The sequence below is a fragment of the Phyllobates terribilis genome, unplaced genomic scaffold, assembly GCF_046119375.1.
Source record: "Phyllobates terribilis strain yellow unplaced genomic scaffold, ASM4611937v1 Scaffold_272__1_contigs__length_2551015, whole genome shotgun sequence".
NCBI classification, from domain to species: Eukaryota; Metazoa; Chordata; class Amphibia; order Anura; family Dendrobatidae; genus Phyllobates; species Phyllobates terribilis.
In genome coordinates this window covers 1,478,256-1,488,440 of record NW_027363032.1, presented here as the reverse complement: position 1 = coordinate 1,488,440, position 10,185 = coordinate 1,478,256, and positions in this window count along the sequence as shown.

Here is a 10,185-nt window from a genome sequence, read left to right as displayed (position 1 = left end):
GTGCTCCGGTGGCAAGCCAACGGGAAAGTGGCGTGCTCCGGTGGCAAGCCAACGGGAAAGTGGCGTGCTCCGGTGGCCAGCCAACGGGACTGTGGCGTGCTCCGGTGGCCAGCCAACGGGACTGTGGCGTGCTCCGGTGGCAAGCCAACGGGACTGTGGCGTGCTCCGGTGGCAAGCCAACGGGACAGTGGCGTGCTCCGGTGGCAAGCCAACGGGAAAGTGGCGTGCTCCGGTGGCAAGCCAACGGGACAATGGCGTGCTCCGGTGGCAAGCCAACGGGACAGTGGCGTGCTCCGGTGGCAAGCCAACGGGACAGTGGCGTGCTCCGGTGGCAAGCCAACGGGAAAGTGGCGTGCTCCGGTGGCAAGCCAACGGCACTGTGGCGTGCTCCGGTGGCAAGCCAACGGGACTGTGGCGTGCTCCGGTGGCAAGCCAACGGGAAAGTGGCGTGCTCCGGTGGCAAGCCAACGGGACTGTGGCGTGCTCCGGTGGCAAGCCAACGGGACAGTGTCGTGCTCCGGTGGCAAGCCAACGGGACAGTGGCGTGCTCCGGTGGCAAGCCAACGGGACAGTGGCGTGCTCCGGTGGCAAGCCAACGGGAAAGTGGCGTGCTCCGGTGGCAAGCCAACGGGAAAGTGGCGTGCTCCGGTGGCAAGCCAACGGGACAGTGGCGTGCTCCGGTGGCAAGCCAACGGGACAGTGGCGTGCTCCGGTGGCAAGCCAACGGGAAAGTGGCGTGCTCCGGTGGCAAGCCAACGGGAAAGTGGCGTGCTCCGGTGGCAAGCCAACGGGAAAGTGGCGTCCTCCGGGGGCAAGCCAACGGGAAAGTGGCGTGCTCCGGGGGCAAGCCAACGGGAAAGTGGCGTGCTCCGGGGGCAAGCCAACGGGAAAGTGGCGTGCTCCGGGGGCAAGCCAACGGGACAGTGGCGTGCTCCGGTGGCAAGCCAACGGGACAGTGGCGTGCTCCGGTGGCAAGCCAACGGGACAGTGGCGTGCTCCGGTGGCAAGCCAACGGGACAGTGGCGTGCTCCGGTGGCAAGCCAACGGGACAGTGGCGTGCTCCGGTGGCAAGCCAACGGGACAGTGGCGTGCTCCGTTGGCAAGCCAACGGGAAAGTGGCGTGCTCCGGTGGCAAGCCAACGGGACTGTGGCGTGCTCCGGTGGCAAGCCAACGGGACAGTGGCGTGCTCCGGTGGCAAGCCAACGGGACAGTGGCGTGCTCCAGTGGCAAGCCAACGGGACAGTGGCGTGCTCCGGTGGCAAGCCAACGGGACAGTGGCGTGCTCCGGTGGCAAGCCAACGGGACAGTGGCGTGCTCCGGTGGCAAGCCAACGGGAATGTGGCGTGCTCCGGTGGCAAGCCAACGGGACTGTGGCGTGCTCCGGTGGCAAGCCAACGGGAAAGTGGCGTGCTCCGGTGGCAAGCCAACGGGAAAGTGGCGTGCTCCGGTGGCAAGCCAACGGGAAAGTGGCGTGCTCCGGTGGCAAGCCAACGGGAAAGTGGCGTGCTCCGGTGGCAAGCCAACGGGACTGTGGCGTGCTCCGGTGGCAAGCCAACGGGACTGTGGCGTGCTCCGGTGGCAAGCCAACGGGACAGTGGCGTGCTCCGGTGGCAAGCCAACGGGACAGTGGCGTGCTCCGGTGGCAAGCCAACGGGAAAGTGGCGTGCTCCGGTGGCAAGCCAACGGGAAAGTGGCGTGCTCCGGTGGCAAGCCAACGGGACTGTGGCGTGCTCCGGTGGCAAGCCAACGGGACTGTGGCGTGCTCCGGTGGCAAGCCAACGGGAAAGTGGCGTGCTCCGGTGGCAAGCCAACGGGAAAGTGGCGTGCTCCGGTGGCAAGCCAACGGGAAAGTGGCGTGCTCCGGTGGCCAGCCAATGGGAAAGTGGCGTGCTCCGGTGGCCAGCCAACGGGACTGTGGCGTGCTCCGGTGGCCAGCCAACGGGACTGTGGCGTGCTCCGGTGGCAAGCCAACGGGACTGTGGCGTGCTCCGGTGGCAAGCCAACGGGACAGTGGCGTGCTCCGGTGGCAAGCCAACGGGACAGTGGCGTGCTCCGGTGGCAAGCCAACGGGACAGTGGCGTGCTCCGGTGGCAAGCCAACGGGACAGTGGCGTGCTCCGGTGGCAAGCCAACGGGACAGTGGCGTGCTCCGGTGGCAAGCCAACGGGACAGTGGCGTGCTCCGGTGGCAATCCAACGGGAAAGTGGCGTGCTCCGGTGGCAAGCCAACGGGACTGTGGCGTGCTCCGGTGGCAAGCCAACATGACTGTGGCGTGCTCCGGTGGCAAGCCAACGGGAAAGTGGCGTGCTCCGGTGGCAAGCCAACGGGACTGTGGCGTGCTCCGGTGGCAAGCCAACGGGACAGTGGCGTGCTCCGGTGGCAAGCCAACGGGACAGTGGCGTGCTCCGGTGGCAAGCCAACGGGAAAGTGGCGTGCTCCGGTGGCAAGCCAACGGGAAAGTGGCGTGCTCCGGTGGCAAGCCAACGGGAAAGTGGCGTGCTCCGGTGGCAAGCCAACGGGACTGTGGCGTGCTCCGGTGGCAAGCCAACGGGACTGTGGCGTGCTCCGGTGGCAAGCCAACGGGAAAGTGGCGTGCTCCGGTGGCAAGCCAACGGGAAAGTGGCGTGCTCCGGTGGCAAGCCAACGGGAAAGTGGCGTGCTCCGGTGGCAAGCCAACGGGAAAGTGGCGTGCTCCGGTGGCAAGCCAACGGGACTGTGGCGTGCTCCGGTGGCAAGCCAACGGGACTGTGGCGTGCTCCGGTGGCAAGCCAACGGGACTGTGGCGTGCTCCGGTGGCCAGCCAACGGGACTGTGGCGTGCTCCGGTGGCAAGCCAACTGGACAGTGGCGTGCTCCGGTGGCAAGCCAACGGGAAAGTGGCGTGCTCCGGTGGCAAGCCAACGGGAAAGTGGCGTGCTCCGGTGGCAAGCCAACGGGAAAGTGGCGTGCTCCGGTGGCAAGCCAACGGGAAAGTGGCGTGCTCCGGTGGCAAGCCAACGGGAAAGTGGCGTGCTCCGGTGGCAAGCCAACGGGAAAGTGGCGTGCACCGGTGGCAAGCCAACGGGAAAGTGGCGTGCTCCGGTGGCAAGCCAACGGGAAAGTGGCGTGCTCCGGTGGCAAGCCAACGGGAAAGTGGCGTGCTCCGGTGGCAAGCCAACGGGAAAGTGGCGTGCACCGGTGGCAACCCAACGGGAAAGTGGCGTGCTCCGGTGGCAAGCCAACGGGAAAGTGGCTTGCTCCGGTGGCAAGCCAACGGGACAGTGTCGTGCTCCGCTGGCAAGCCAACGGGACAGTGGCGTGCTCCGGTGGCAAGCCAACGGGACAGTGGCGTGCTCCGGTGGCAAGCCAACGGGAAAGTGGCGTGCTCCGGTGGCAAGCCAACGGGAAAGTGGCGTGCTCCGGTGGCAAGCCAACGGGAAAGTGGCGTGCTCCGGTGGCAAGCCAACGGGACTGTGGCGTGCTCCGGTGGCAAGCCAACGGGACTGTGGCGTGCTCCGGTGGCAAGCCAACGGGACTGTGGCGTGCTCCGGTGGCAAGCCAACGGGACAGTGGCGTGCTCCGGTGGCAAGCCAACGGGACAGTGGCGTGCTCCGGTGGCAAGCCAACGGGACAGTGGCGTGCTCCGGTGGCAATCCAACGGGAAAGTGGCGTGCTCCGGTGGCAAGCCAACGGGACTGTGGCGTGCTCCGGTGGCAAGCCAACATGACTGTGGCGTGCTCCGGTGGCAAGCCAACGGGAAAGTGGCGTGCTCCGGTGGCAAGCCAACGGGACTGTGGCGTGCTCCGGTGGCAAGCCAACGGGACAGTGTCGTGCTCCGGTGGCAAGCCAACGGGACAGTGGCGTGCTCCGGTGGCAAGCCAACGGGACAGTGGCGTGCTCCGGTGGCAAGCCAACGGGAAAGTGGCGTGCTCCGGTGGCAAGCCAACGGGAAAGTGGCGTGCTCCGGTGGCAAGCCAACGGGACTGTGGCGTGCTCCGGTGGCAAGCCAACGGGACTGTGGCGTGCTCCGGTGGCAAGCCAACGGGAAAGTGGCGTGCTCCGGTGGCAAGCCAACGGGAAAGTGGCGTGCTCCGGTGGCAAGCCAACGGGAAAGTGGCGTGCTCCGGTGGCAAGCCAACGGGAAAGTGGCGTGCTCCGGTGGCAAGCCAACGGGACTGTGGCGTGCTCCGGTGGCAAGCCAACGGGACTGTGGCGTGCTCCGGTGGCAAGCCAACGGGACTGTGGCGTGCTCCGGTGGCCAGCCAACGGGACTGTGGCGTGCTCCGGTGGCAAGCCAACTGGACAGTGGCGTGCTCCGGTGGCAAGCCAACGGGAAAGTGGCGTGCTCCGGTGGCAAGCCAACGGGAAAGTGGCGTGCTCCGGTGGCAAGCCAACGGGAAAGTGGCGTGCTCCGGTGGCAAGCCAACGGGAAAGTGGCGTGCTCCGGTGGCAAGCCAACGGGAAAGTGGCGTGCTCCGGTGGCAAGCCAACGGGAAAGTGGCGTGCACCGGTGGCAACCCAACGGGAAAGTGGCGTGCTCCGGTGGCAAGCCAACGGGAAAGTGGCGTGCTCCGGTGGCAAGCCAACGGGAAAGTGGCGTGCTCCGGTGGCAAGCCAACGGGAAAGTGGCGTGCACCGGTGGCAACCCAACGGGAAAGTGGCGTGCTCCGGTGGCAAGCCAACGGGAAAGTGGCGTGCTCCGGTGGCAAGCCAACGGGACAGTGTCGTGCTCCGCTGGCAAGCCAACGGGACAGTGGCGTGCTCCGGTGGCAAGCCAACGGGACAGTGGCGTGCTCCGGTGGCAAGCCAACGGGAAAGTGGCGTGCTCCGGTGGCAAGCCAACGGGAAAGTGGCGTGCTCCGGTGGCAAGCCAACGGGAAAGTGGCGTGCTCCGGTGGCAAGCCAACGGGACTGTGGCGTGCTCCGGTGGCAAGCCAACGGGACTGTGGCGTGCTCCGGTGGCAAGCCAACGGGAAAGTGGCGTGCTCCGGTGGCAAGCCAACGGGAAAGTGGCGTGCTCCGGTGGCAAGCCAACGGGAAAGTGGCGTGCTCCGGTGGCAAGCCAACGGGAAAGTGGCGTGCTCCGGTGGCAAGCCAACGGGACTGTGGCGTGCTCCGGTGGCAAGCCAACGGGACTGTGGCGTGCTCCGGTGGCAAGCCAACGGGACTGTGGCGTGCTCCGGTGGCCAGCCAACGGGACTGTGGCGTGCTCCGGTGGCAAGCCAACTGGACAGTGGCGTGCTCCGGTGGCAAGCCAACGGGAAAGTGGCGTGCTCCGGTGGCAAGCCAACGGGAAAGTGGCGTGCTCCGGTGGCAAGCCAACGGGAAAGTGGCGTGCTCCGGTGGCAAGCCAACGGGAAAGTGGCGTGCTCCGGTGGCAAGCCAACGGGAAAGTGGCGTGCTCCGGTGGCAAGCCAACGGGAAAGTGGCGTGCTCCGGTGGCCAGCCAACGGGACTGTGGCGTGCTCCGGTGGCCAGCCAACGGGACTGTGGCGTGCTCCGGTGGCAAGCCAACGGGACTGTGGCGTGCTCCGGTGGCAAGCCAACGGGACAGTGGCGTGCTCCGGTGGCAAGCCAACGGGAAAGTGGCGTGCTCCGGTGGCAAGCCAACGGGACAATGGCGTGCTCCGGTGGCAAGCCAACGGGACAGTGGCGTGCTCCGGTGGCAAGCCAACGGGACAGTGGCGTGCTCCGGTGGCAAGCCAACGGGAAAGTGGCGTGCTCCGGTGGCAAGCCAACGGCACTGTGGCGTGCTCCGGTGGCAAGCCAACGGGACTGTGGCGTGCTCCGGTGGCAAGCCAACGGGAAAGTGGCGTGCTCCGGTGGCAAGCCAACGGGACTGTGGCGTGCTCCGGTGGCAAGCCAACGGGACAGTGTCGTGCTCCGGTGGCAAGCCAACGGGACAGTGGCGTGCTCCGGTGGCAAGCCAACGGGACAGTGGCGTGCTCCGGTGGCAAGCCAACGGGAAAGTGGCGTGCTCCGGTGGCAAGCCAACGGGAAAGTGGCGTGCTCCGGTGGCAAGCCAACGGGAAAGTGGCGTGCTCCGGTGGCAAGCCAACGGGACAGTGGCGTGCTCCGGTGGCAAGCCAACGGGAAAGTGGCGTGCTCCGGTGGCAAGCCAACGGGAAAGTGGCGTGCTCCGGTGGCAAGCCAACGGGAAAGTGGCGTGCTCCGGTGGCAAGCCAACGGGAAAGTGGCGTCCTCCGGGGGCAAGCCAACGGGAAAGTGGCGTGCTCCGGGGGCAAGCCAACGGGAAAGTGGCGTGCTCCGGGGGCAAGCCAACGGGAAAGTGGCGTGCTCCGGGGGCAAGCCAACGGGACAGTGGCGTGCTCCGGTGGCAAGCCAACGGGACAGTGGCGTGCTCCGGTGGCAAGCCAACGGGACAGTGGCGTGCTCCGGTGGCAAGCCAACGGGACAGTGGCGTGCTCCGGTGGCAAGCCAACGGGACAGTGGCGTGCTCCGGTGGCAAGCCAACGGGACAGTGGCGTGCTCCGTTGGCAAGCCAACGGGAAAGTGGCGTGCTCCGGTGGCAAGCCAACGGGACTGTGGCGTGCTCCGGTGGCAAGCCAACGGGACAGTGGCGTGCTCCGGTGGCAAGCCAACGGGACAGTGGCGTGCTCCGGTGGCAAGCCAACGGGACAGTGGCGTGCTCCGGTGGCAAGCCAACGGGACAGTGGCGTGCTCCGGTGGCAAGCCAACGGGACAGTGGCGTGCTCCGGTGGCAAGCCAACGGGACAGTGGCGTGCTCCGGTGGCAAGCCAACGGGAATGTGGCGTGCTCCGGTGGCAAGCCAACGGGACTGTGGCGTGCTCCGGTGGCAAGCCAACGGGAAAGTGGCGTGCTCCGGTGGCAAGCCAACGGGAAAGTGGCGTGCTCCGGTGGCAAGCCAACGGGAAAGTGGCGTGCTCCGGTGGCAAGCCAACGGGAAAGTGGCGTGCTCCGGTGGCAAGCCAACGGGACTGTGGCGTGCTCCGGTGGCAAGCCAACGGGACTGTGGCGTGCTCCGGTGGCAAGCCAACGGGACAGTGGCGTGCTCCGGTGGCAAGCCAACGGGACAGTGGCGTGCTCCGGTGGCAAGCCAACGGGAAAGTGGCGTGCTCCGGTGGCAAGCCAACGGGAAAGTGGCGTGCTCCGGTGGCAAGCCAACGGGACTGTGGCGTGCTCCGGTGGCAAGCCAACGGGAAAGTGGCGTGCTCCGGTGGCAAGCCAACGGGAAAGTGGCATGCTCCGGTGGCAAGCCAACGGGAAAGTGGCGTGCTCCGGTGGCCAGCCAATGGGAAAGTGGCGTGCTCCGGTGGCCAGCCAACGGGACTGTGGCGTGCTCCGGTGGCCAGCCAACGGGACTGTGGCGTGCTCCGGTGGCAAGCCAACGGGACTGTGGCGTGCTCCGGTGGCAAGCCAACGGGACAGTGGCGTGCTCCGGTGGCAAGCCAACGGGACAGTGGCGTGCTCCGGTGGCAAGCCAACGGGACAGTGGCGTGCTCCGGTGGCAAGCCAACGGGACAGTGGCGTGCTCCGGTGGCAAGCCAACGGGACAGTGGCGTGCTCCGGTGGCAATCCAACGGGAAAGTGGCGTGCTCCGGTGGCAAGCCAACGGGACTGTGGCGTGCTCCGGTGGCAAGCCAACATGACTGTGGCGTGCTCCGGTGGCAAGCCAACGGGAAAGTGGCGTGCTCCGGTGGCAAGCCAACGGGACTGTGGCGTGCTCCGGTGGCAAGCCAACGGGACAGTGTCGTGCTCCGGTGGCAAGCCAACGGGACAGTGGCGTGCTCCGGTGGCAAGCCAACGGGACAGTGGCGTGCTCCGGTGGCAAGCCAACGGGAAAGTGGCGTGCTCCGGTGGCAAGCCAACGGGAAAGTGGCGTGCTCCGGTGGCAAGCCAACGGGAAAGTGGCGTGCTCCGGTGGCAAGCCAACGGGACTGTGGCGTGCTCCGGTGGCAAGCCAACGGGACTGTGGCGTGCTCCGGTGGCAAGCCAACGGGAAAGTGGCGTGCTCCGGTGGCAAGCCAACGGGAAAGTGGCGTGCTCCGGTGGCAAGCCAACGGGAAAGTGGCGTGCTCCGGTGGCAAGCCAACGGGAAAGTGGCGTGCTCCGGTGGCAAGCCAACGGGAAAGTGGCGTGCTCCGGTGGCAAGCCAACGGGAAAGTGGCGTGCTCCGGTGGCAAGCCAACGGGAAAGTGGCGTGCACCGGTGGCAACCCAACGGGAAAGTGGCGTGCTCCGGTGGCAAGCCAACGGGAAAGTGGCGTGCTCCGGTGGCAAGCCAACGGGAAAGTGGCGTGCTCCGGTGGCAAGCCAACGGGAAAGTGGCGTGCTCCGGTGGCAAGCCAACGGGAAAGTGGCGTGCTCCGGTGGCAAGCCAACGGGAAAGTGGCGTGCTCCGGTGGCAAGCCAACGGGACAGTGGCGTGCTCCGGTGACAAGCCAACGAGACTGTGGCGTGCTCCGGTGGCAAGCCAGCGGGAAAGTGGCGTGCTCCGGTGGCAAGCCAACGGGACAGTGGCGTGCTCCGGTGGCAAGCCAACGGGACAGTGGCGTGCTCCGGTGGCAAGCCAACGGGACAGTGGCGTGCTCCGGTGGCAAGCCAACGGGAAAGTGGCGTGCTCCGGTGGCAAGCCAACGGGAAAGTGGCGTGCTCCGGTGGCAAGCCAACGGGAAAGTGGCGTGCTCCGGTGGCAAGCCAACGGGAAAGTGGCGTGCTCCGGTGGCAAGCCAACGGGACAGTGGCGTGCTCCGGTGGCAAGCCAACGGGACAGTGGCGTGCTCCGGTGGCAAGCCAACGGGACTGTGGCGTGCTCCGGTGGCAAGCCAACGGGACTGTGGCGTGCTCCGGTGGCAAGCCAACGGGACTGTGGCGTGCTCCGGTGGCAAGCCAACGGGAAAGTGGCGTGCTCCGGTGGCAAGCCAACGGGAAAGTGGCGTGCTCCGGTGGCAAGCCAACGGGAAAGTGGCGTGCTCCGGTGGCAAGCCAACGGGAAAGTGGCGTGCTCCGGTGGCAAGCCAACGGGAAAGTGGCGTGCTCCGGTGGCAAGCCAACGGGAAAGTGGCGTGCTCCGGTGGCAAGCCAACGGGACAGTGGCGTGCTCCGGTGGCAAGCCAACGGGACAGTGGCGTGCTCCGGTGGCAAGCCAACGGGAAAGTGGCGTGCTCCGGTGGCAAGCCAACGGGAAAGTGGCGTGCTCCGGTGGCAAGCCAACGGGACTGTGGCGTGCTCCGGTGGCAAGCCAACGGGACTGTGGCGTGCTCCGGTGGCAAGCCAACGGGAAAGTGGCGTGCTCCGGTGGCAAGCCAACGGGAAAGTGGCGTGCTCCGGTGGCAAGCCAACGGGAAAGTGGCGTGCTCCGGTGGCAAGCCAACGGGAAAGTGGCGTGCTCCGGTGGCCAGCCAACGGGAAAGTGGCGTGCTCCGGTGGCCAGCCAACGGGACTGTGGCGTGCTCCGGTGGCCAGCCAACGGGACTGTGGCGTGCTCCGGTGGCAAGCCAACGGGACTGTGGCGTGCTCCGGTGGCAAGCCAACGGGACAGTGGCGTGCTCCGGTGGCAAGCCAACGGGACAGTGGCGTGCTCCGGTGGCAAGCCAACGGGACAGTGGCGTGCTCCGGTGGCAAGCCAACGGGACAGTGGCGTGCTCCGATGGCAAGCCAACGGGAAAGTGGCGTGCTCCGGTGGCAAGCCAACGGGACTGTGGCGTGCTCCGGTGGCAAGCCAACGGGACTGTGGCGTGCTCCGGTGGCTAGCCAACGGGAAAGTGGCGTGCTCCGGTGGCAAGCCAACGGGACTGTGGCGTGCTCCGGTGGCAAGCCAACGGGACAGTGTCGTGTGCTCCGGTGGCAAGCCAACGGGACAGTGGCGTGCTCCGGTGGCAAGCCAACGGGACAGTGGCGTGCTCCGGTGGCAAGCCAACGGGAAAGTGGCGTGCTCCGGTGGCAAGCCAACGGGAAAGTGGCGTGCTCCGGTGGCAAGCCAACGGGACTGTGGCGTGCTCCGGTGGCAAGCCAACGGGAAAGTGGCGTGCTCCGGTGGCAAGCCAACGGGAAAGTGGCGTGCTCCGGTGGCAAGCCAACGGGAAAGTGGCGTGCTCCGGTGGCAAGCCAACGGGAAAGTGGCGTGCTCCGGTGGCAAGCCAACGGGAAAGTGGCGTGCTCCGGTGGCAAGCCAACGGGACTGTGGCGTGCTCCGGTGGCAAGCCAACGGGACTGTGGCGTGCTTC